We start from the raw sequence: 22,712 nt of genomic DNA, 5'->3' as shown, positions 1-22,712 counted from the left end.
CATCCCCAGTGTTTACTGCCACAACCTACATACTCGGAAAATGATCTAAAGGTAAGCCAAGAGCTGGGCTGCCAAAGAAACTCGGAGCATCCAGGTGGCTGCTCCATCCTGATGGAAGAAGATTCATGCCAGAAGCTCTGGGAGAGATCTGATTCAAGGACTACATGAAGGTATGCACTCAGGATCCTCTAAATGGTCTCAGTTGCTCCTCAGGTACTTTTACATACCCAGGCTTGGACACTGGGTGGCAGATGACACCACTGTTGCTTGCACTGTGCTCGCTCGGGGAAACATCCCTAGAAAAGAAAAGGAGCAACCCCAACCACGAGCTCGAGGTAGTACTCCTGGAGAATTCTGGGAGGTGGACTTTATGGATATCAAACTTAGAAAGTATGGCTACGGGTATTTGCTGGTGCTAGTGGACACCTATTTTGGATGGGTGGGAGCCTTCCCAACGAAGAAGGACACTGCTGCCACTGGGTGTAAATTATTAGTAACTAAAATTGTCCCTAGATTTGGCTTCCCACCACCTTGGGGTCCAACAATGGCCCAGTATTCATTGCTCAAATTACTAAAGTATTAGCAATGCTTCTAAATATTAACTGGAAGCTCTACTGGGCTTATAGGCCCCAAAGTTCAAGGCAAGTAGAAAGAATAAACAGAACCCTAAAGGAATTGTTAGTTAAGTTGCATTTAGAAACTGGCGAGAACTGGATTGATCCTTTCTTTACCTTTTGCCCTACTTCGAGTCCGATGCACTCCCTATGTGAAAAGCACGACCCCGTTTGAATTTAAGTTTGGCAGACCTTCCCCAATCCTCCCAAGACTGAAGGAAGTAGAAGTAATGGAAGTCACTACTTGTTCCTTCATGAAGTGCCTGCAGGCTGTCCAGCAGGTGAGACAAATCATCTGCTCCGACACCTTCATTTTGGGCCCAACCAAGGGAAAGGTGAAGAGGCAGCCCACAACTTGCAACCTGGAGACTGAACGTGGGTAAAGAAGCACTGACCCGAGACCTTAGAACCTAGGGGGACTGGCCCATACTAGGTGATACTTATAACACCAACTGCTATTAAAGTAGTGGGGAAGGGGCCGTGGATTCATCAGTCACAAGTCAAAAAAAGCCCTCCCTGAGCATATCCTGAAAAGATGAACACTCAGAAAGACAGAAAAACCCTCAAAATTAAGGCTTTACAGAACTTAATTGTTTTTGTCTGAGCATTGCTGTCAGCACCCGCCATTTCGCCCAACCACAAACACATCTGTGGACTGCTACTCGAACCTCCAACAGTGAATATGTAACTTCTTACACTGGGTCTGACCCCCGTTTCCGCTTTGATTTGTTTGATTTGCTAGGAAAGAGCTGGCATTCCGGATCCTTTAAAGGTAAAGGGCACAATGGGGCCCATAACCGGAATCCCGTCCTATGGGTGCGGAATACCCTCTTTAGAAAGAAGGCTCCAAACACACCATTTCTATAGATGCCCGGCTCATGGGCTCCCTAACTGCCAAGGGGAGGGACATTGCCATTGTGCAGCTTAGGGTTGTGAAACTATCATCTTCAGGGTGGAAACTTGTTAAAGACGACCCTATTGTTTTTACAAGAATGGGACTCAAGTCGGAGGGGTTTGATCCCACCACGTGTATGGTTTCCAAATGTAACCCAATAAGAACTGGATTCAAGCGTTATTGGGTTCACTGGGAACACATGGGAATTCAGTATTATGTAAATGATAGAGATCCCGGGACAACCTTTACTATGCAGCAAAGTAAAATATGGCAACTTCCTGTCCATAAATAGGCCCAAACCTGGTGATAAATCCTGAAGAGCCACAGCTGGGTGTCATTAAGATTCCTTTGCCGCACCCTCCAGACTCTTCAGTAACTTTCCCGTTCACTGCCAGCCCAACTCAAAGGGCCCTTCCCATTCAGGAGCCACCTCAAGGTTCTGTGTTTGATACTCTGGATGCTGTATTCCAATTTATGAACTCAAATCCTAACCTCGCAACTGATTGTTGGCTTTGTCTGAACCCTGCTCCCCCTTACTCGGTAGGCACGGCTACAAATAGCACTATTGGTGCAGAGCGTAATCCAATTAGAAATGTTAGTAAGAAGGATTACACGAAGCAGCAGTCTGTAGGTGAGGTTAGAGTGGACTCAACTCTAGCTCACTTTAAAAGATTACCAAGGGCGAAGACTGTTTTTATTCATCTAATTATCCCTTTAATATATCAAAATATCAAGATTTTTGCCTTCAAGCTGTTCCTATTGAACCAAATGGTGATCCTTATTTGTTATCTGCCCCAACGGGTACTTGCTTTACTTGTTCCACAGGACTAGCACCCTGTCTCCTTTCCCCAGTATTAGCAGCAGACCCGGGTATTTGTGTCCTAGTGCATGTTATTCCTCAAGTGTACCTGTGTTCTGGTGAAGGAGGTAGGGATAACTTTGGAATTTCTGGATGAGCTAAAAGAGCCCCAATGTCAGTCCCACTGTTAACGGGGCTTGGGATATGGGATTAGCTGCAGTCGGGTCAGTTGCTTTAATACAAGGAAACTTAAACTATCAGACTCTTAGTCAGCAAATTGCTTTAGATTTACAGGGATAAAAATACCATGTTTCCCATTTAGAAAGATCCTTAGACTCCCTTGTAGAAGTGTGTTGCCAAACCGCCGAGGGCTTGACTTGCTCCTTTTGAAACAAGGAGTGTTGTGCATGGCATTAGGAGAAACTTGTTTTATGCAAACCATTCAGGAATCATTAAAGATAGTTTAGCCCTGGTTAGGAAAAGATTAGAGGAAAGAGTCAAGAAAAGAAATGAAGAAACCAATTGGTTTGAAAAGCTACTTAATTGGGCAACCTGGCGAACCACCCTAGTAACGCCCCTAGCCGGACCCCTAATCCTCCTCCTGCTAAACCTCACGTTTGGACCAATAATAACCAATAAGCTAGTGGCAGTCCTCACACAGAAAGTACAAACCATAAAACTCTTAGTGCTGAGCCCACCATACACTGGGCTGGCTACCGCAGATTCAATGATTTGAACTCGGCTAAGAAGAGGAGGGAATGTAGCAGCTCTGGGCAAAGCTTAAACAGCCTTGACAAGAGAAGTCATTTTGAGCTGATAGAAGCCATTATGAACAGTAAATAAACTAGCTATGAACTGTCAACGAACTAGCTGATATTGGGGAGGTAGGCTGTGCAGACGTAGCCCAAGGGAACGTACAGAAGGAAAGACCAGAGCAGGTAATGTTCAACTAAGAATGGCTAACTGCAACACCCTGCTTCTCTACTCTACCTGCTTGCACACCTGCACATTGCAAAAGTATAAAAACCTTTGGAAAATTAGACTGGGGGCCACTCAGTCTCCTCTCAAGAGAGCTGACAGTCTCTGCGCAGAAAATAAAACTTGTTCTGTTGAACTTGCCCGCGGTCTGGGTGGCTTTCTTTCTGGGAAGAGACAGTAGCTACAACAGACACAGGTGGCGCCATTCTGCCTGGGAGTGGAGTCATGTGGCTGGGAAAATGGAAGCCGCAGATTGTGGCCTAGCCGAAAGCCAGCCTGGAGCCAACCACCCAGCCAGAGACCTGCCCAAACCAACAGGGTAGATGTGGGCGCTCCCAGCCATCCTGCTTGGTGGAGCCGCAGCACACCACTGTGTCCCAGTCTTGGTGCAACAGACTCCATTTTGAGGCCTGCACCTCCATCTTAGCTCTCAAGACTGACCCCTAACCGACCTCCCCTCCCCTGCTCTACCCCAAATTCCTGGAACCAGCTCGTCCCAAAGCCAGAATGTTTTCTGAATATATGATCACTCCACCCCTCCCTCACATATAGATAAGATTAACGACCCCTCTGAAGCACCTATGTGCGCAGATCCTCCCCAGCCATGATCGAAATACTCTACGGACAACCTTTTCTTTTCTCGCCTCTTCCTGCAACTGATTGCCCTCTGCTAGCTTCGTACCTTCCATACTTGTCCTTGCTCCGCAACCTTCTTAGACAACACGAAAACTCCCCCATCCCTGAACCATCTCCGACCTCTGCTGATCACCAAAAACCAGTGCATCCTGGAAATGCTGTGTTAATTAAATCCCTAGCACCCAGACCCTTAGCACCCCGGTGGGAAGGCCCTTACACCGTAGTGCTCACTACTCCCTTGGCAGTCAAGGGTCTTGGAATAGATTCCTGGGTACATTTGTCCCGAGTCAAGGCAGCAGTGAACTCTGACCATGGCTCCCAGTGGTCTGGCTCAGTCTACTGGTCCTATGTCTCTCCGCCTCACTCGCCTCACCAAGCCAGCCAGCTAAACCTAATATAATTTCCCCTTTTGCTAGCGATTTTACTTGACTGAAAACTATACCAATTACGCCCGCACTAAGCGTTATGATTATTTGCTGGCCACCGCTGACTGCCCACCCACAGGGTGCAGAACACCCATATACTTAAATTTCCCTGACTTTAAGCGGCATCAAGGAAAAGCTGATCCCATTATTTGCTACCTGTATGACCAGAAGGCAACTACCCAATGTGCAAAAGGTGAATACAGAAAAATGTAGGGTGTCCTTGGTCTTTCTGCCAGATACTTTACCTTTCCCTTTGTCCCCAGGGATGATTCTACTACCATAAATCTAAATACACTCTCACAATCCCAGACCCCTGGGATAGCCGCTGGACACCTCTGGTTCCAGGAGCGTGGTGCGCCACTCGCCGAGAGAAATTTCCAGACGCCAAACTCTATGTATGGAGGTCGCTACTCCAGGTCCAATCCACCATCCACTGTAATATTCAGATCCAAGACCTTCAACTCACTAAGCAAATTTCTAAACCTTCTGAGTCTCCCTTCTCCCAGCTTACCCTGCTACAGCAGGGACTGGCCATCGCCACTTTGCTGGACTAGCCAACCTCTCCACCTGCTGCATGCGTGCAGCCCTAGAACGCCCTCCTCTGGTAGCAGTACCAGGTCCTGCCCTGTCATTTTCATCCAACGTAAAGACCACAAAACCCATAACCATCCCCAATATTCCTCTGTACATCCAACCAGAAAACACTCAAGTGCCCTTTTGCTACTCCAATCCATCGACACAGACATGTAATGTCACCCAAATCCCCTCCAAACCACTAACAGCGCCAGAAAAAAATTTTCTTTTGGTGCAACTATACACTAAGCATTTAAACATCAGTTCTACCTTACCCTTTTGTGCCTGCCCGTCACTCTGGTTCCGCAGCTCACTACATACACTCCGGCTGAGGTCCAGGACAAATACATCCAGGTATACAGTCGCCAAACTAAAAGAGCAGTTTTTCTTCCGATAGCAGTGAGAATCTCCTTAGCCTCAGCAGCAGGTGCAGTAGGACTCAGCGGCGGGACCCTTAGACCCTCTATCACCACAGCAGACAAGTTATCCACACGCTTCCAGCTGGCAGTCGATGCCTCTGCCAAATCTCTAGCCTCCCTGCAGAAACAAACAACCTCTGTTGCCCAAGTTGCCTTGCAGAGCCGCTGCACTTTAGACCTCATCACTGCTGAAAAAGGAGGAACCTGCTAATTCCTCCAGGAGGAATGCCGTTATTACATCAATAAGCTGGGAATTGTGGAAACTAGAGTCCAGACCCTCAACAAGCTAAACCGTGAGCTGCAAAACAACAGATTCAGAACAGACGGATCCTCTTCCTGGTGGAACTCTTCTCTGTACTCCTTCCTAGCCCCCATACTAGAACCCATAATTTTAGTAGTAATTTTGCTCTTAATTGCTCCTTGTCTCATTCAGCTCCTGCAAAGTTGACTCCGCGAAATCACCCGTATAGCAGTCCACCAGCAACAACAACCTCTCCACCCTGTGCCAGGCCGCAACTCCCAGTACTCTGCCTGGAAAAGCCCCTCCCCTTGCTCTTCACCCACTACCCACAGGAAGCAGTTACAGAAATGGACTAATGTTGTCCCTTTTCCCTATAGGGTCAGTCTAAAACGTCCTGTCTTGGCACAACAGACTCCATTTTAGCTCTCAAGACTGACCCCTAACTGACCTCCCCTCCTCTGCTCAACCCCAAATTCCTGGAACCAGCTCCTCCCAAAGCCAGAAAGTTTTCTGAAGATATGGTCACTCCACGCGTCCCTGACATATGTAGGTAAGATTAACGACCTTCTCCCTTCGGAAGCACCTGTGTGCGCAGATCCACCACCACCCCCCCCCCCAAGCTATGATTCTCTCCAGCTGTGCCTGCCAGCAGTGGGCATAAAAACGCCGCCAGGATTTTTTCCCTGGCGTGGCTTCAATAGCTCAATACCCTGAGTTGCTGAACCCGCCACAAGTTCGCAATAAAGCCTGCTTCTAAAACTTAATTAATTGGGTCTTTGATTCTGTTTTCGAGTCCAAATAAACTTTTACACTGAGCCTCGAGAAGGCTTTGGGAGTCAAAATCCTCCCAGCCTCCAGGCAGCAGCGTCCCAGCCCCCACCCAAATGCAGCCCGGGAAGGCAGGCACAGAGAGGCACATCAAGTCCCGCACACCAGCAAGAAACGGCGCAAAGACCGACACCAGCAAGAAACGGCGCAAAGACCGACACCAGCAAGAAATGGCGCAAAGACAGACACCAGCAAGAAACGGCGCAAAGACCGACACCAGCAAGAAACGGCGCAAAGACCGACACCAGCAAGAAACGGCGGAAAGTCCGACACCAGCAAGAAACGGCGCAAAGACCGACACCAGCAAGAAACGGCGCAAAGACCGACACCAGCAAGAAACGGCGCAAAGACCGACACCAGCAAGAAACGGCGCAAAGACCGACACCAGCAGGAAACGGCGCAAAGACTGACACCAGCAAGAAATGGCGCAAAGACCGACACAAAAGGCTGGGGCTGCGGCAATACGCTACAAGCGTCCCCAGGGACCTCCACCGTATTGGGTGGGGCGCCACTTGGATTGGCTCACCTAGGCCAGGTGAACTCAACCCAACAATTCTCCCAAGGGTGGTGAGGTGAAAGGAGCCCAGAGGGGCCCACAACCCGTGAGACCAGCATGGGAAGGCCCACTCCTGGGGCCGGCTTACCTCATAGCTTCCAGTCACACAGCACCGCTTCTGTTCGAACATCACCGCTTCTGTTGGACCTCACCTGGGGCAGGTGTGCCTCGGTCCTCGGCTCCACGCCAGAAACAGCTCACGCCGAGGCCTGGTTTGGGATCCTCTTGAGTTTTATGAGCGGTTAGGGAGGCGTGGTCGATGACGTAGTTCGACCTCATTGGCTGTGTTGTTGAATTGAATTCACCTGGCCTAGGTGAGCCAATGCAGGTACAGCGCCCACCCAGGCATAGCTCCCCCTGCTGGCTGGAAACCTGAACTTCTGAGCATGCAGTGAGCCTCTACTTCATGAGCCGGTAGCTCAGACCTCTGAGCTTGTGTAATGGGCCTGCCAGTCCCTATGCTAGCTCCCTAACAGGTTTTCCAGCCAAAGGTCTGCCTTCTGGGGCTGTTCTACAGAAAGCACTTGGTTCCTGACCCCTACGCATTCGGGGTGGTGGATGCCCTTGCTTCCATGCTTGCTTCTATGTAATTCTGGAATGGTCCTTGTTTCACACGGTCGGCGAGGTCAGGAATTCTGGGCTGGTTGGCTACCAGGCACAAAATAAATAGCCAACGGATTGAAATCTCAACCCCTATATTGGTTTATTATGGACCACACAGACTTGTCTTCTGGAACTTCCCTCCTCAATTTCTGAACCCTTGAACTCCTTGCCACCTCTACGTGGAAAACAAGGATTCCAAACTCCGATCACCACATCTGCCTGCCCCCCCCCCAGTCCCTCTGTGGTCCCCCTTGTCTTCCAGAGGTGCACTGTCAACCAGCAAAGTCGGGCCTCTCCATTTCTCAGAAGCTGCAGATTGTTACGTGACATCACCCTGTGTTTAAATGTTAGTGATTATGCTATCTAAAAAACAAATCTGAGCCAACTGGGGACAAACAAAACTCATTTCAAACACCAGCTCTGTCTCCCATAAGGTCCCGTGTACAACTGCTACAACACAACAGTGGGTCCTGCTGGGTCTCCACTAGCATCTGGGAGGAAGGCTATTTATTACCGGGAATCCTACCTTGGTCCCTTGGTGTTAATTGCAGACTCACTGGGTGACAGATTGTATGTGACACGCACCATGTTTCCCGCAGCAAACACAACACTTTGTCAAACTCCGTTTGGTATTGCTCCATCCCTCCATCATTCTCCCTAATGACAAAAATAATTAACACATTCATATAAAAGCACAGGATGAGGAGAGCTTTAATTTATTCATCTAGTTCAGGGTCCTCCCTGTTATCAATATATGACAAGTTAATGTCATATATTAATTAAAAAGCAACAGTGAAGCAATTTAGGAAACTGAGGGATTGTCATGGGTCCTGGTTGTGACAGCATGTTTTGGGCATCATGGAAGATTACAGATTTGCCTTCTGTGGTATCTCATATCCATCATCCAAAAACTACCTGCTCTTAAGGGTAGAGAGAGCGAGCTTGTCTTTGAAAAAGGTGCCTGGGTCTCTTTTCCGGTTGCCGCAGCGCTAGGAACCATGAGTACCAAAGTCTCTCGCGACACCCTCTACGAGGCGGTGCGGGAAGTCCTGCACAGGAACCAGAGCAAGCGCCGGAAGTTTTTGGAGACGGTGGAGCTGCAGATCAGCCTGAAGAACTACGACCCTCAGAAGGACAAACGCTTCTCTGGCACCGTCAGGCTTAAGTCCACCCCGCGCCCCAAGTTCTCAGTGTGTGTCCTTGGGGACAAGCAGCACTGCGACAAGCGAAGGCCGTGGAGATCCCTCACATGGACATCGAGGCGCTCAAGAAGCTCAACAAGAATAAGAAGTTGGTCAAAAAGCTGGCCAAGAAGTATGATGCCTTTTTGGCCTCAGAGACCCTGATCAAGCAGATTCCTCGAATTCTGGGCCCGGGCCTGAACAAGGCCGGGAAATTCCCTTCCCTGCTGACCCACAATGAGAACATGGTGGCCAAGGTCGACGAGGTGAAGTCCACCTTCAAGTTCCAGATGAAGAAGGTGCTGTGTCTGGCAGTGGCAGTTGGCCATGTGAAGATGACAGATGATGAACTCGTGTACAACATCCACTTGGCTGTCAACTTTTTGGTTTCGCTGCTGAAGAAGAATTGGCAGAATATCCGTGCTTTGTACATTAAGAGCACCGTGGGGAAACCCCAGCGCCTGTACTAAGCTACGGTTCAATAAACTTTATTGTTCCTGTTAAAAAAAAAAAAAGAAAGAAAAAAGTGCCTGGGTTTGGTAGCTGCTCACAGGATGGCAGGTGTAACGTATTATGAGAATTTAACAAGGCTCTGAGAAGACGGTTATTGGAAGTTCTGGCTGGAGGGCAAGGCCATGACTCCTGAAAGATTCTGGATCCAAAAGTCAAGTCAGAACTGGATGCCACAGACTTTCTCAATCCAGCCCTCTTTGCCCCTCCCCTAAGGCCAATACATTTCTTTTTTTTTTCTTTCATTATTTATTTATTTATTTTAATCGTTTTATTGGGGCTCATAAGGCTCTTATCACAATCTGTACATACATCAATTGAGCAAAGCACCCTTATACATTCGTTGCACTCATCACTCTCATAATTCACCTTCCACTTGGGTTCCTGGAATCAGCTCGGTTTCCCTTTTTTCCCCCCCATCCCCCTCCCTCCCCGATCCCACCCCTGGTCCCTTGATAATTTATAAATAATTATTACATCTTATCTTACACTCCCCGGCGTCTCCCCTCACCCGCCTCCCCCTTGCCAATCTCCCAGAGAGGAGGTTACACATAGATCTCTGAGATCGGTTCTCCCTTTCTACATGCCCTTCCCTCCTGGTGTCGCCACTCCCACAGCTGGTGTTGAGGGGTTCGTCTGTCCTAGATTCCCTGTGCCTCCAGATCCCCACTGCACCGCTGTACATCCTCTGGTATAACCAGGTCCGCAAGGCAAGGTAGGATTGGGGTCATGATGATTGGGAGGGGAGGAAGCGTTCAGGAACTAGAGGAAGGTTTTGAGTTTCATTGTTGCTACACTGAACCCTGAGTGGCCCATCTCCTCCTCACTACCCCTCTGGAAGGGGGTCCAGCTGTCTACAGGTGGGCGTTGGGTCCCCATCATGCACTCCCCCTCTTTCACGGTGATGTGATTCTCACCACCACCCCACCTTTGATGTTGGAGACCTGGTCTCCTCTGTCCTTCATGATCACCTATGTTGGTGTGCTGCTTCCGTGTGGGCTCGGTTGCTTCTGGGCTAGATGGCCGCTTGTTTGCGTTCAAGCCTTTAAGTCCCCAGACGCTACATCTCTCAGTAGCCGGGCACCATCCGCCTTCTTCACCACACTTGCTTATGCACACTTTCGTCTTCAGCCATTATGTGAGAGAGGTGATCACACAATGATTGTTTTTGTTCCTTTGTATCTGCTACATGGTCCATTCAACACCTTGTATTCGCTTAGGCCGTGTGCTTCTTCTCTGTGGGCTTTGTTGCTTCTGAGCTAGATGGCCGCTTATTTGCCTTCAAGCCTTTAAGACCCCAGACGCTATATCTTTTTTTGATAAGCCGGGCACCATCAGCTTTCTTCACCACATTTGCTTACACACACGGCTGTCTTCAGTGATCATGTCGGGAAGATGGGTATCCTGCAATGGCTGCTTAGCAGGGCGAGGTGCTATTGTATTGGGGGATTATGCATGAGGAGGCCCAATGTCCATCTGCTACCCTACTACTGAACCTATAAATATATGCATATAAATCTATTGCCCCCATAATCATAAATATGTTTACATATGTACATGTCTGTATTTAGGCTTCTCTGTATGCACTTTGCCTCCTACTCCTTTCCTCTATTTCCTTTCGCTTTCCTCCCGACCCATTACCATGTTTAGCCTTCATTCTGGATTCAGTAGTTCCTCTCAGTTACCTTGCTCTTGGTCACTCCCTTCCAGTCCTCCCCTCCCCTCCCTCCTCTGGTTTTGAACCATTCGCTGTTCCCTTGTCCCTGTGTTGGGCGACACCTCCTCCCTTCCCCTACCTCCCACGCTCTCATGTCCCTCCAGGACCGTTGGTCCTGTTGTTTTCTTCTCTCATTATTTGTCCAGCCTATCTTGTCTAGGTGGACCTGCTGACATAGTAATACGTGCATACAAATGGATATGACTTTGACTGCGCCCAAGTGGCCCATAAGAACATGGCTTTGACAGAAGCAACATCGACACGCTGATAAGCAGAAAAGCCACTAACATACAAAATTTACTGGGTAAAAAAACAAAACAAGTTTAAAAAGACTAAACAAAAAGATAGCAAATATTAAAAGAAAAAATTGCTAGTAGTTCAAGGTCCTTTCATTGGCCTTTAGGAGTGTTTTCTAGGTGTAGCTTGTGAGGCGCCACGTCCTGGCCCAGAAGACCATCCTTTCTACTCCCTCGGGCTCCCTTTGCTCTGCTTCCTCTGCTGCTCCATTGCATGTCCCCAGTGTTTGCCTCAGTGTGGCGGGGTCAGCTCAGTTGCCCATCCCCCATTGTGTCTCAGGTGCTGTCCCGTGTAGGGCCATGTGTTGGTGCAGGATGTCATATCTCGTAGTGTGGTCAGCTGAATGGTCCTCTCTGTATGATGGGCTCTTCTAGCTGGTCTATCGACTTTGGGCTTGGTGGACCCAGGTGTACTCCACTATGTCCTTTCTCCTTCTTTTGTTTCAGCTTCCTTCTGGATGTGGTGTGGTGGGTCAGTTCCTTTCCCACTCCAGACGATCTATTTTTGTTTTCTGTGGTATTCCCTTCGAGTGTGGGGGTCGGCCTAATTCTGGTTTGGGCCGGCTTGTCGTCCAGCCTCTTTGTGTAGACCTCTGTACTTTGCGTTGTCCTCCTTGTTTGGTGTGTCGTGTTGGGGTCCGTATGCATGTTCCAAATCTGTGGGGACATAACCGATACTCTCCCCCGGGTGGGTTAGTACCCTGCCCCCCCCATACCATCCATTCGGATTCTCCCCCTCCCGGTTCTCCCTCTCCCTACCCCACTACCCCTTCTTTATGCTGGGCTCTTATGTACCTCCCTAGGTGTGGCCTGTCCTCCCTCCAACTATCTATGCTTCCTGCCGTTTATTGTGGGATGGATGTTTATTCTTCTATTTCTGTCATGCTGATTGTACTTACCTCAGGGGACTCATGTTGTACCTGTCCCTTTGGGTCTGGCTTACCTCGCTTAACATAATTCCTTCCAGCTCTTCCCATGAAATAACGTGTTTCATGTGCTCATCGGTGCTTTTCAGTGCTGCATAATACTCCATTGTGTGTATGTGCCAAAGTTTGCTAATCCACTCGTCTGTCGATGGAAACTTAGGCTGTTTCAAAGTCTTTGCCATTGTGAATTGTGCCGCAATAAACATTGGAGCGCATATGACTGGTCGTGTTTTATTTGCTGCTTCAACCGGGTATATGCCCAGTAGAGGGATGGCTGGGTCATGAGGTAGATCAATTTCCATTTTCTTTAGGTATCGCCAGATTGCTTTCCACAGTGGCTGTACAAATGTACACGACCACCAGCAGTGGAGGAGGGTTCCTACTTCACCACAGCCCCTCCAACACTTGTTGCTCTCTGATTTACTGATCTGGGCTAGCCTCAGGGGTGTTAGGTGGTATCTCATGGTTGTTTTGATTTGCATTTCTCTTATGGCAAGGGACTTCGAGCACTTTCTCATATGTTTATTGGCCATATTGATCTCCTCTCTAGTGAAAGTTCTTCTCATTTCTTTTGCCCACTTCCTTAGGGGGTTAACTGTTTTCCTCTTTTTGCAGGTCACGATGGTGTTGTAGATTTTAGTAATGAGCCCTTTGTCTGATGTGTCATTACTAAAAATCTTCTCCCAGTCTGTGGGTTGCCTTGTCACCCTCTTGGCAAAGTCTTTCGAGGTGCACATGCATTTTATTCTTATTAGATCCCATTTGTCGATTTCCAATTCACCTGTGTGTGTCCCCTTCCCTGTTGCAGTGAGCCTATGTGCTCCCTGGGCCAGTACTCTGAGATTAGTCCCAATTCCCTCCTTAATGGTCCTGATGGTTTGGGGTTTGACTTCTAGATCTGTGATCCACCTTGAGTGTATTCTTGTGCATGGGGTGAGGTAGACGTCTTATTTCAACTTTCTACATGTGGATATCCATTGTTTCCAGCACCACTTATTAAAGAGGGCATCTGCTTCCCACTTGACATTTTTGGAACCCTTGTCGAAGATCAGTTGTCTATATGCTGATGATTTTACTCCTGGGCTTTCTATTCTTTTCCACTGGTCTGAGTGTCTATCATTGTGCCAGTACCATGCTGTTTTGACCACTGTAGCTGTGTAGTAGGCATTGAAATCAGGTAGGGCGAGTCCTCCAATTGTGTCCTTCTTCTTGAGGAGTTCTCTGCTAATTCTGGGTTTCTTCCCTCTCCATATGAAGTTGGTGGTCAGTTTTTCCAATTCTTTGAAGAAGGTTGAGGGTAATTGGATTGGTATAGCAGGCCAATACATTTCTAAGGGTTATGGATTCTACTTCAGAATCGTTCTCAATCTCAATCCCAGGGCCCTCTTCACCATTGCTGGCTAGACCTGTTCACCTCTTGCCATATATGTGTGTGTGTGTGTGTGTGTGTGTGTGTGTGTGTATCACACACACACACACACACACACACACATATGGGTTTATTGTAAGTCTGGGTCTGTAGGTTTCTCGGGTGGGAAATGTCTCGGTCCTTGGCTACACACTAGAAAGAAATTCACACCAAAGCCTGGGTGGTGATCCGAGTGGGTTTATATACAGGAGAGAAGAAGGTTCCGGCGTTACAGTAAACTGAACACGGGCACCCTCATGACACTGCACACCCAGCCCTGCTGAGCGGAAGGCAGAGAAGCAGCTGAAGGGAAGGTTCCAGCCTTTTAAGGGCTTTCAGCTGTGAGGCGTCAATTAAGCTCTCCTGGCTTGGCCTTGAATTGGTGCATGCCCTTTAGCCTGCATTGGCTTCCAACCTCCTGTAGGGGGCCCCCTAAGCATGGAGAGGAACAACCCCTTGTCTTGCTACCTAACAGGTCTACATTCCTGTATGGTTACATTGAGATGGAAGTAGCCCCTTTAGACAGCCTGTGAGGTTCACCAGGAGCCACAGGCCCCAGCGTTCCCTGTTACCACCTTAAACCTTAAACTACTGTTGGAGTTTATATTATTTGTGCGGGTCTGTGGACATGGAATGTTTCCATGCCAGACCCTGAAGTTGCACAAATAAGCATCCAGAACAGAACTCATACAGGCTCTAATAAGATGCTCAGATGCTTCTTGCTAGGATGAGAATTCATCGAAGTTTGTGAGCAGTTCAGATCTTGTAAGGGAGAACAGGTCAGTAGTGTATCCAGAGAAGAGAGCAAAGGTCAGGGGAAAGGGAGGAGGCCCACAGACATCTGTGCTCTGTGTTTGGCCACAAGACAAGAAACCAGGTCTCCCTGAAAAAGAAAGCAGAACAGCAAGTCCCTCGGAACTAGGACATCTTTAAACCTGACCTATACAACACTCGGCTCAGGGAGGCGCCTTGGAAAACCGTAAAAGCCCGAAAAGAGGGACAAGGAGGAAGCCCAAGTCTTTGGTTTTCCCTGCTGTGCTTTCAGTGTTGAAATGTCTGTGCACGGAGCCTTTGAAATTTCAGAATCAGAGAGTGGATTCATAAGCCAAGCTCCTGCTTTATTCTTCAATGCATTTTAGCCCAACTCCTCCTTGGTGACACATGCAACAGAAATTCTGGACTTAGGAGCCACTTGGTCCTTGGACACTAGGAGATTACAGTGGAATCTGAAACAGGGCTCTAACCACCAACTGGACTGGCCTAGGAAGCCCAAGTATTCAGTCTCCCAAACACCAACCTCCCGTTGCTCTTCATCTGCCTCCACCTTGTTCAGCTTTAGTTGTCCGTGGAAGCGTTTGGCACCCATCTGATGCTTCAGAACCCAGAAAGGTAAAACTGGGATTCAAATGAAACAAGATGTGCCCGGGGCTCCTCATGGCATTTGTCACCTTCAGTTCCCTCTTCGGACGCAGATGTGGCAAGGTTCACAAACAAGCTTTACCAGAAAGAACAGCCTGCTTCCAAGTGAGAAAAAGCCCTTTACACATGAGTTCCTGAGGTCAGCCCAGCCCTGTGCGCCCCCCACCCCTCCCAGAGTCCCCTGCTCTCCGGCGAAGCATTAAAGCAAGTGGAAGCAGAGATTTGCTCAGAATAAAAAATCATTTTTCACAATAGCATGCCACATTCTGGATGGCAATCACGGCTGCACAAACCGTATCCATCCCCAGTCATAATGTTGCCGCCTCAGTGACCACACACACACATTGTGTGGCGAGACTCAGAGTCTATTCCATTTGTGATCAATTGTTTCCTCCCTCTCCACACTTGGCACTTAGGAGACATGCTCTCTGGAGGCGATTAAGGCTTGTCTTGTGGCCAATAATCATCTCCTACGCCTTCCTTTCCAGTCACTAATTTGATGTCTTCACTCAAAGAAATGCCCATAAGTTGAGGTTTCAGAGGAGAGCTCCTTGAGCTCCCCAGACAACAAGGGGGCCGAGTGTCACCGTCATTATCCTGAGCTGGGAGGGAACACTAGTGTTCCGGAGGCTGGGAATCCGTCACTGCCTGCCCATCGCACAGACAGAGCAGGTGCTGGTTATAATTGCTTCTAGACGTCCTGCCATGCTCAGTTGAACGTCAAAGCCATAAACGCTGCCAGACTACAATAAAACTGGAGTACGCAGACATTTCTGCATCACTGCCGGGTGAAAATACACTGAGTGGAGTTGGATGAGATGGCAGCAAGCGCTTAAGGAGGGGGTGCTGTGGGAATACCAACAAGATGACTGCCAGTCTCCGTTTCCTCCTCTCCTCTGCTTTGTGTTTTCTTTCAGGACCAGAAGAAATGATGCATATGTAAGGATAAAAAATTTTCCATTTCCAGAGGAGTTTTCCACCCCCCAATCTACCCGCAGCCTCCTTTGAGCAAGCCAGTAAAAGCTTTTTTTTAATTTTTTTAAACCTGCCTTCTCACTATGGCAATTTCCGGAGCTGCTATGTGGCTGTGTTTAAAAGTCCCCCTTGGGATCCAGAGTGCAATCCATATCACAAAGGCATCCTTCCAGTCCCAAATAGCAATGCAACCTCAATTCAGAAGGTTGTTCTTGTTTCCATAGACCCAGAATGGAGTTTAAGCTGTTGATCTTGACTGTGGTTGTCGCGTCAGCCTCTCATGGGCACCTCATGGGCAGTGGAGCAAACTGTGCCTATCTGTGCTACCACCAGGACTGGGAGAGGAAGCCAACAGTGGTGGGCCATAGGTCAATGTGTGGATGGGGATGATCAGGTCTTTCTTCATTATTCTGTTTCAGTCTGGAAACACCACTGAAGCCTGCTCAGTGTCATAGCAACACACAAACCTTCACTGACAGTCTGGGGCACATTGGCTGCAAATCAAACCCGGGTCTTCCCGGTGAAAGTCGATGAGAGGTCTACCACTGAAGCACCGTGGCCCTCACCTCAAACCAGGGCAGTCATTTCCGGAGTTCAAACCAGACCACAATGCAGGATGACTGAGATTGCCACCAGAATCTGATACTGATGCAGAAAAAAACCTAACTACCATTTTATTGACTCCTAGTAGGACAAAGATCTGCCCCTTTGGGGTTTTGAGACTTTAAATCCTTACAGCAGGGGTCGCAACCTGTGGGTCGCGACCCCTTTGGGGATCAAATAACCCTTTAACAGGGGTCATCCAATTCATAACGATAGCAAAATTACAGTTATAAAGTAGCAATGAAAATAATTTTATGGTTGCAGGTGACCACAACATGAACTGTATTAAAGGGTGGCGGCATTCAGAAGGTTGAGAACCATTGCCTTACAGAAATAGACAACCTCATATTTCTCCCACGGACGGGCTAGTCAGTTCAAACCCTTGACCTTGCGATTAGCAGGTTAATGCATAGTCCACTACACCACCAGGGCTCCTAATGATATAATAAGAGATACTATTGTTAGATCTCTCGTGGGAGAAATATACCTCAGTCCTTGGCTTCGCGAGAGAAAGAATTCACTCCGCAGCCTGGATTGTGATCCAAGTGAGTTTTTTGAGAGAAGAAGTTTCAGGTTTACACAGGCACCTCAGGGCCCCTCACCCCTGCACAGCTTGCCTAGAAGCTGCTGGAGAGAAAGTCACTACGTGGGCTCCAGGATCCTGCCTTTTCTTTCTTTTCTTTTTTTTTGAAATCGTTTTATTAGGGGCTCATACAATTCTTATCACAATCCATACATACATCAATTGTGTAAAGCACATTGTACACTCACTGCCCTCATTATTCTCAAAACATTTGCCTCCACATAAGCCCTTGGCATCAATCAAGTCCTCATTTTTACCCCCTCCTCCCCGCTCCCCCATCCCTCAAGAAACCTTGATAATTTGTGAGTGGTGATATTGGGAGGGTAGCGGGAGGGTGGATTGGAAAGAGGGAACCGATTACAAGTATCTACATGTGACCTCCTCCCTGGGGGATGGACAACAGAAAAGTGGGTGAAGGGAGACATCGGAGAGGTCAAGATGTGCCTTTTCAATTCCTCCATAGGGAGGCATGGTTGATGGTCCTGGTCAACCCCATTGGCTGGATTGAATTCACCTGGCCCAGATGGGCCAATCCAGATGTAACACCCACCGGAAGTTTGAACCTGAGCATATGTAATGGATGACCCAGTCCCTATGCTAAGCTACCTAACAGTATTTGCAAGATGCCGAGCAATGTTCTAAGCTTTTTGTATATAATAATTCAATTATTTCACTTAACAAGCCTATGTGTGGACTCTATTCTTGCCTCATTTTACAGATGAAAAATCAGTGGCACAGGATGATAAAGTCATGAGCCTATGACCACACAGTGAGGAAGTGGAAAGGAGAGATTTGAACCCAGGCTGCAGAGCCCATGCCTTGGGTGCCTACAGCGCCACATAGGACACAGGAAAGCATGGAGCAGACTCGGCATAAGACCTTAGGGAGTTGGGAGGACTGTGCATGCATGTATGTGCTAGGACTGCATGAGAGTAGCTGCTACTCAGATCCAGAAGAGAATACAAGGCTATTGCAAAAATTATTTTTGCCAAAAGAGGGTGGAATTCTGCATCTTGTGCGAAATCCCCTAACCTGCACATGGCACAGCTACTTCAGAAGGTTCCCAACAATGTGTGCTGTGCGGCAAACCAAACTGAGCTCAGGGGGAGCTGGTCTGTGGGTTTTGTTAGCCAGAAGGTGAGCAGTTTGAACTCACCAACCACCACTCCAAGGGAGAAAGAGGAAGCTTTCTGCTCCCATGGACTTACAGTCTTTGAAGTGGCAGAGAGCATTTCCAAGCGGCCTATGATTAGGATCTAGGAGGGTGAGGGTGGATGGAGTTGGTTGAGACCTGGCTTCAGGGCATTTCCCAGAAGGGCTTCCTGCAGTGACTCTGCCTTCAGGAATGTCTGGTGACCCTGAGGGCAGCAAAGTCCTAAGCACACTCAGGCAGTGGTTCTCAACCTTCCTAATATAGGTCCTCTTGTTGTGGTGACCCCCTGACCATTAAATGATTTTCTTGCTACTTCATCACTGTAATTTTGCTACAGTTATGAATTGGACGAGCCCTGTGAAAGGGTCATATGACTCCCAAAGGGGTCGCAACCCACAGGGTGAGAACCACTGCACTAAGGGTTCCCCTTCCGGGCAGCTCTACCAGTGTCTGATGTGCATAGTTCTGTGAGGTGAGAGAAATGAACTTAGTGTCTGCTTCTGGTGACAGTTGATGTGGGTGGGCTTTCTCCCTATGTCAAATCCCTCTCAAGCCATTTGTCACCACAACATAAAGCAAGAAGAGGAGGCAGCATAGCAGGACGGCAAGCAGAACAAAGATTGAATAAACACAATTCACTTCAATCATGAATCGGGTGCCCTTGAGATGTGAGGAAGACCCCAGTCTAGTGACATTAGATCAGGTTTAGGGATTGAGTGATGGGACCCTCTTGGCTCCCCTCAGCCCCTATCTTGCTTTCCCACTGACCCTGCCCCTTACATCGTGATTGGTCCTTATTCCAGCATGATGGTTGGTTTCATAATCACGACATGTGGGAATGTGTTAGTCGATAGGTTATACAGGCACAGTCTCTGCAATGGGTAAGTGAGGAGGCGCGACTGGTGACATGACTGGTGGAATGGATCATGTGAAGTGATTTGAGATCGTTGTTCAGACCTAATAGGTCATCCAGGCCTCTAGTTGATCCTGGCAGTACTCTAGTTTAAGGAAACAGAATGTTAGGCATTTAAGTCATATTTGAGCTTAAATTTTGAGCAATAGGCTGTGGCTCACAGTGAGAGTCTATGTGGAGACCCTAAATCCATTTTGAGGGGCCACACATTCAGCCACCATTGAGTTCCTTCCTACTGCTGACTGGCAGTAGAAAGCTTGTCCATCAGGCAGTGTGCTTGCGTCCACTCCCCGGGCCAGACTCAGCGATATACGGTCGTGTGCACATCCCAATGAAGGTCCCGCTCATGCTCTCACAGGCCCTCCCGCAACTCCATGAATTGATCCGTCTTCAGGGACAGTTTTGTGACAAAGGTGTTTGTTTTCCATGTCTCATTTAAGCTTTCAGGAGCTCAGGTGGTGATGCTGGATAGTGTTGGACTATTAACAGCAAGGTCGCTGGTTCAAAGCCACTAGTCATTCCACAGGAGAAAGATGAGGTTATTGCTTCCTGTAAAGGTAGCAACTTCAGGATCCCTACACAGAGTCACTATGAGTCAGAGTCAGCAGGACAGAATGGGTGTCATTTTATTTAAGTAACTGTGGCTGTGGGTCCTTCCGACACCATTGGGGCCTCATGCGGATGCTCTCCTTCATCCAGAACAGCGGTTTGTGCCTTTTTCTTGTGTAAAACATAGCAAAGGAGTTCCTAATAAAATATAGTTGAATTGGGAGTCTTTTTTCCCTCAAACAAAGTAAATCCATAAATAGAAATGAGACTATGGTGCTAATAACCAGTTGGAGAGTTGAGAGAGCTGAACTCTCAATCCTGGTAGAAACCCATTGTGACTTTAAAAACTTGCTCAAGGTCATCCATAGCCTATGAGGTTGAGTTGAGCAGACACAAAACAGATGTGTTGGGGAGTAATTGTGTACATTAAGTAAACAATTTATCTTTCTAAAGATTCTGTCTAAAACTTACTTTAAATAGTAAGTTTTCCCCTGGGCTAGGGAAAGGTCAGGGAGCTTAACCCCCTAGTATCCACCCCCTCTCAGCATTCATCATGTTAGGCCAGAGGAGCCAAATCACACCCACTACCCAGGGAGCACTGCTTCCAAAAGCCCATTGCCTGTGCCGGGGCAGAGGGCAGGTACCCGGACCAGAAATGCTGACGGAGTGGAACCAGCGGGCTCAGCCCCCAGCTTCCTGAGAGAGCAGCTGTGATGGTTCACTTTTGGAAAAATGTCAATGCATGACTTGGGCAGCACGAAAAGCAGATGTGCAGAGGTTGTTCGCTGTATTCCAGAAGTTCCCACACTCTCCGGAGGCTCCTTGGCTCAATGGCAGGAAGCCGTTGGTGGCTTCCACCTTCAATCCCAAAAGGCCACTGCCGTCCAGTGGATTCCAACCACAGTGACCCTATATGGAGTTTTCAAGACTGTAAATCTTCATGGGAGCCAGCAGTCTCATTGTCCTCCTTGGGACAGGGAGCTAGCAGCCCGTTTCACCTCCAGCACCCCTTCCTCTCTAATTCTCGATCCAGTCCCTCCAAATATCCTGCCCTGCCCTTGTCTAGGCTTCTTAAATGCGTTCCACGCTGCTTATGTTAGTCTGGGTGCCTTAGCGAAACAAATCCACAGAAACGCGTATGTATAAGAGAGAGTTTTATGTAAAGGGTGAGTGCACATCAAGAAAACATGCCCACATTTGCTTATGCACCCGCTTTGTCTTCAGCGATCATGTTGGGGTAGGCTGGTGTGCTTTTTCCATGTGGGCTTTGTTGTTTCTTAGCTAGATGGCCCCTTGTTTATCTTCCAGTCTTTAAGACCCTGGACACTATATCTTTTGATAGCCGGGCCCCAGGGTGCTTAACCAATACACCACAAGGGTTCATTAGCATGTGACTTATCTCCTGCCATTCACACTAGATGCTCAAAATAGCAGGAAACCAGGTTTCTCCTTTGTGGACACACCAGGTACTGACAGAACCAAGAACAGAGACATGCTTAGTTATATATCTTGACTATCATTAGCATATTATATGCCAGGCAATCTGTAAGCCTTCGCTCCCCTGACCTCTCACAGCCTCGGTAAATTGAAGCTAATAAAAGTAGTGCTCTCACAAGCTTGGTAGGAGATTAAACAACTCACATAAGGGTACACAGCCTCTCAACGAGGAGGCGAGATGAGGCAGTGTGTGGCTGCTGAACCCACACCCTTCACAACACCTCCATTAAAATGACTGAGGGCTATGAGGAACCAGACAGAAGCAGGTTCACAGCCCAGATTGAGTCAATTTAACTGCCTATTGTGCCTGACCCTTCTATCTCTGATCTTAGAAATGGGGTTAACAACAACAAAACACTGTAGAAGAAATGTCCAGCAGATGACAGGCACGCGATTAAACAACAAAAAATAAATCACTTAAGTTGAAATTCGAGCTCCTGGAAACCCCTCACATGCGTGCAGAGAAGGATTGGGCCCCATGTGGTGTTTCCAGTGCCCCCGTCCTTCCCCCCTAAAATGAGCAGTTGATAAGGTAATGCCTGGATTGTCCCAAGCCCCAGACTGTGGAGAACTAAAGGAAAACCCAGCATTATGAATCTTTGAGCACAGCCCTGCTGGGAAACCGCCCTGCAGTCACTTGTTGAAGACTGGAGGAGGGACAAGAGTAGGGAGAAGAACGAGGACTGAATGTGACACATAAGCAGGGGTGGCCTACATTCCATAAAGGAAAAAACTCAAGGTCTGCTTTTCTGGTGCCGGAAAGTTAAAACCCATCTGGTGCAGTTGAAAAGGTGTGTGTGTGTAGTGGGGGGGGGGGGTGTTAGGGAGGAGGGGCGATGAGTCCAAAGGATGAACTCCATCTGCAATTGTGTCCTCAACTGCTTTCCCCTGCTAGCCACACGATATTTGTGGCTGGCCTGCCCTGCTTTTGTTATCAAGCCCAGAGAGGGCAAGAGACTAGCTCGAAGTCACACTGCAAGTTGGCAGCAGAATCAGGCCGAGAACTCTGGATGCTTAGAAAGCTTCACACAGACCTAAGAAAGTACCAAGGGAAGACCTGTTCGCTAACTGGGCAGCACTCACTGCATGCCAGCGCTGTTCCAGTGCCCCAGCCAGGGCATTGCTCCCTGTGTCCGTGTGTCTTCAGTGATGCACACAGGTGACGGATTGGCTTTTAATAGCATGCTTGGAAGGTTGAGGCCACCCAGCGGCACGTAGAAAGAAGGGCCTGCAAATCTACTTCAGACCAAGCAGCCTTTCAAGACCCTGGGGAGCACAGTTCTTCTTGGACACACAAGGAGGCCAGGAGTTGAAGTTGATTCCATGATGTAGTTGATTCCATGGTTCTAGCTATACCTAGAGTCACATCCACATTCATGTTTATATCTCTTCACTCCATGGGGTGTTCATGGCTC

This window comes from Tenrec ecaudatus, assembly GCF_050624435.1.
Source record: "Tenrec ecaudatus isolate mTenEca1 chromosome 10 unlocalized genomic scaffold, mTenEca1.hap1 SUPER_10_unloc_1, whole genome shotgun sequence".
Lineage (NCBI taxonomy): Eukaryota > Metazoa > Chordata > Mammalia > Afrosoricida > Tenrecidae > Tenrec > Tenrec ecaudatus.
Note: the sequence above shows the minus strand (reverse complement) of the source record.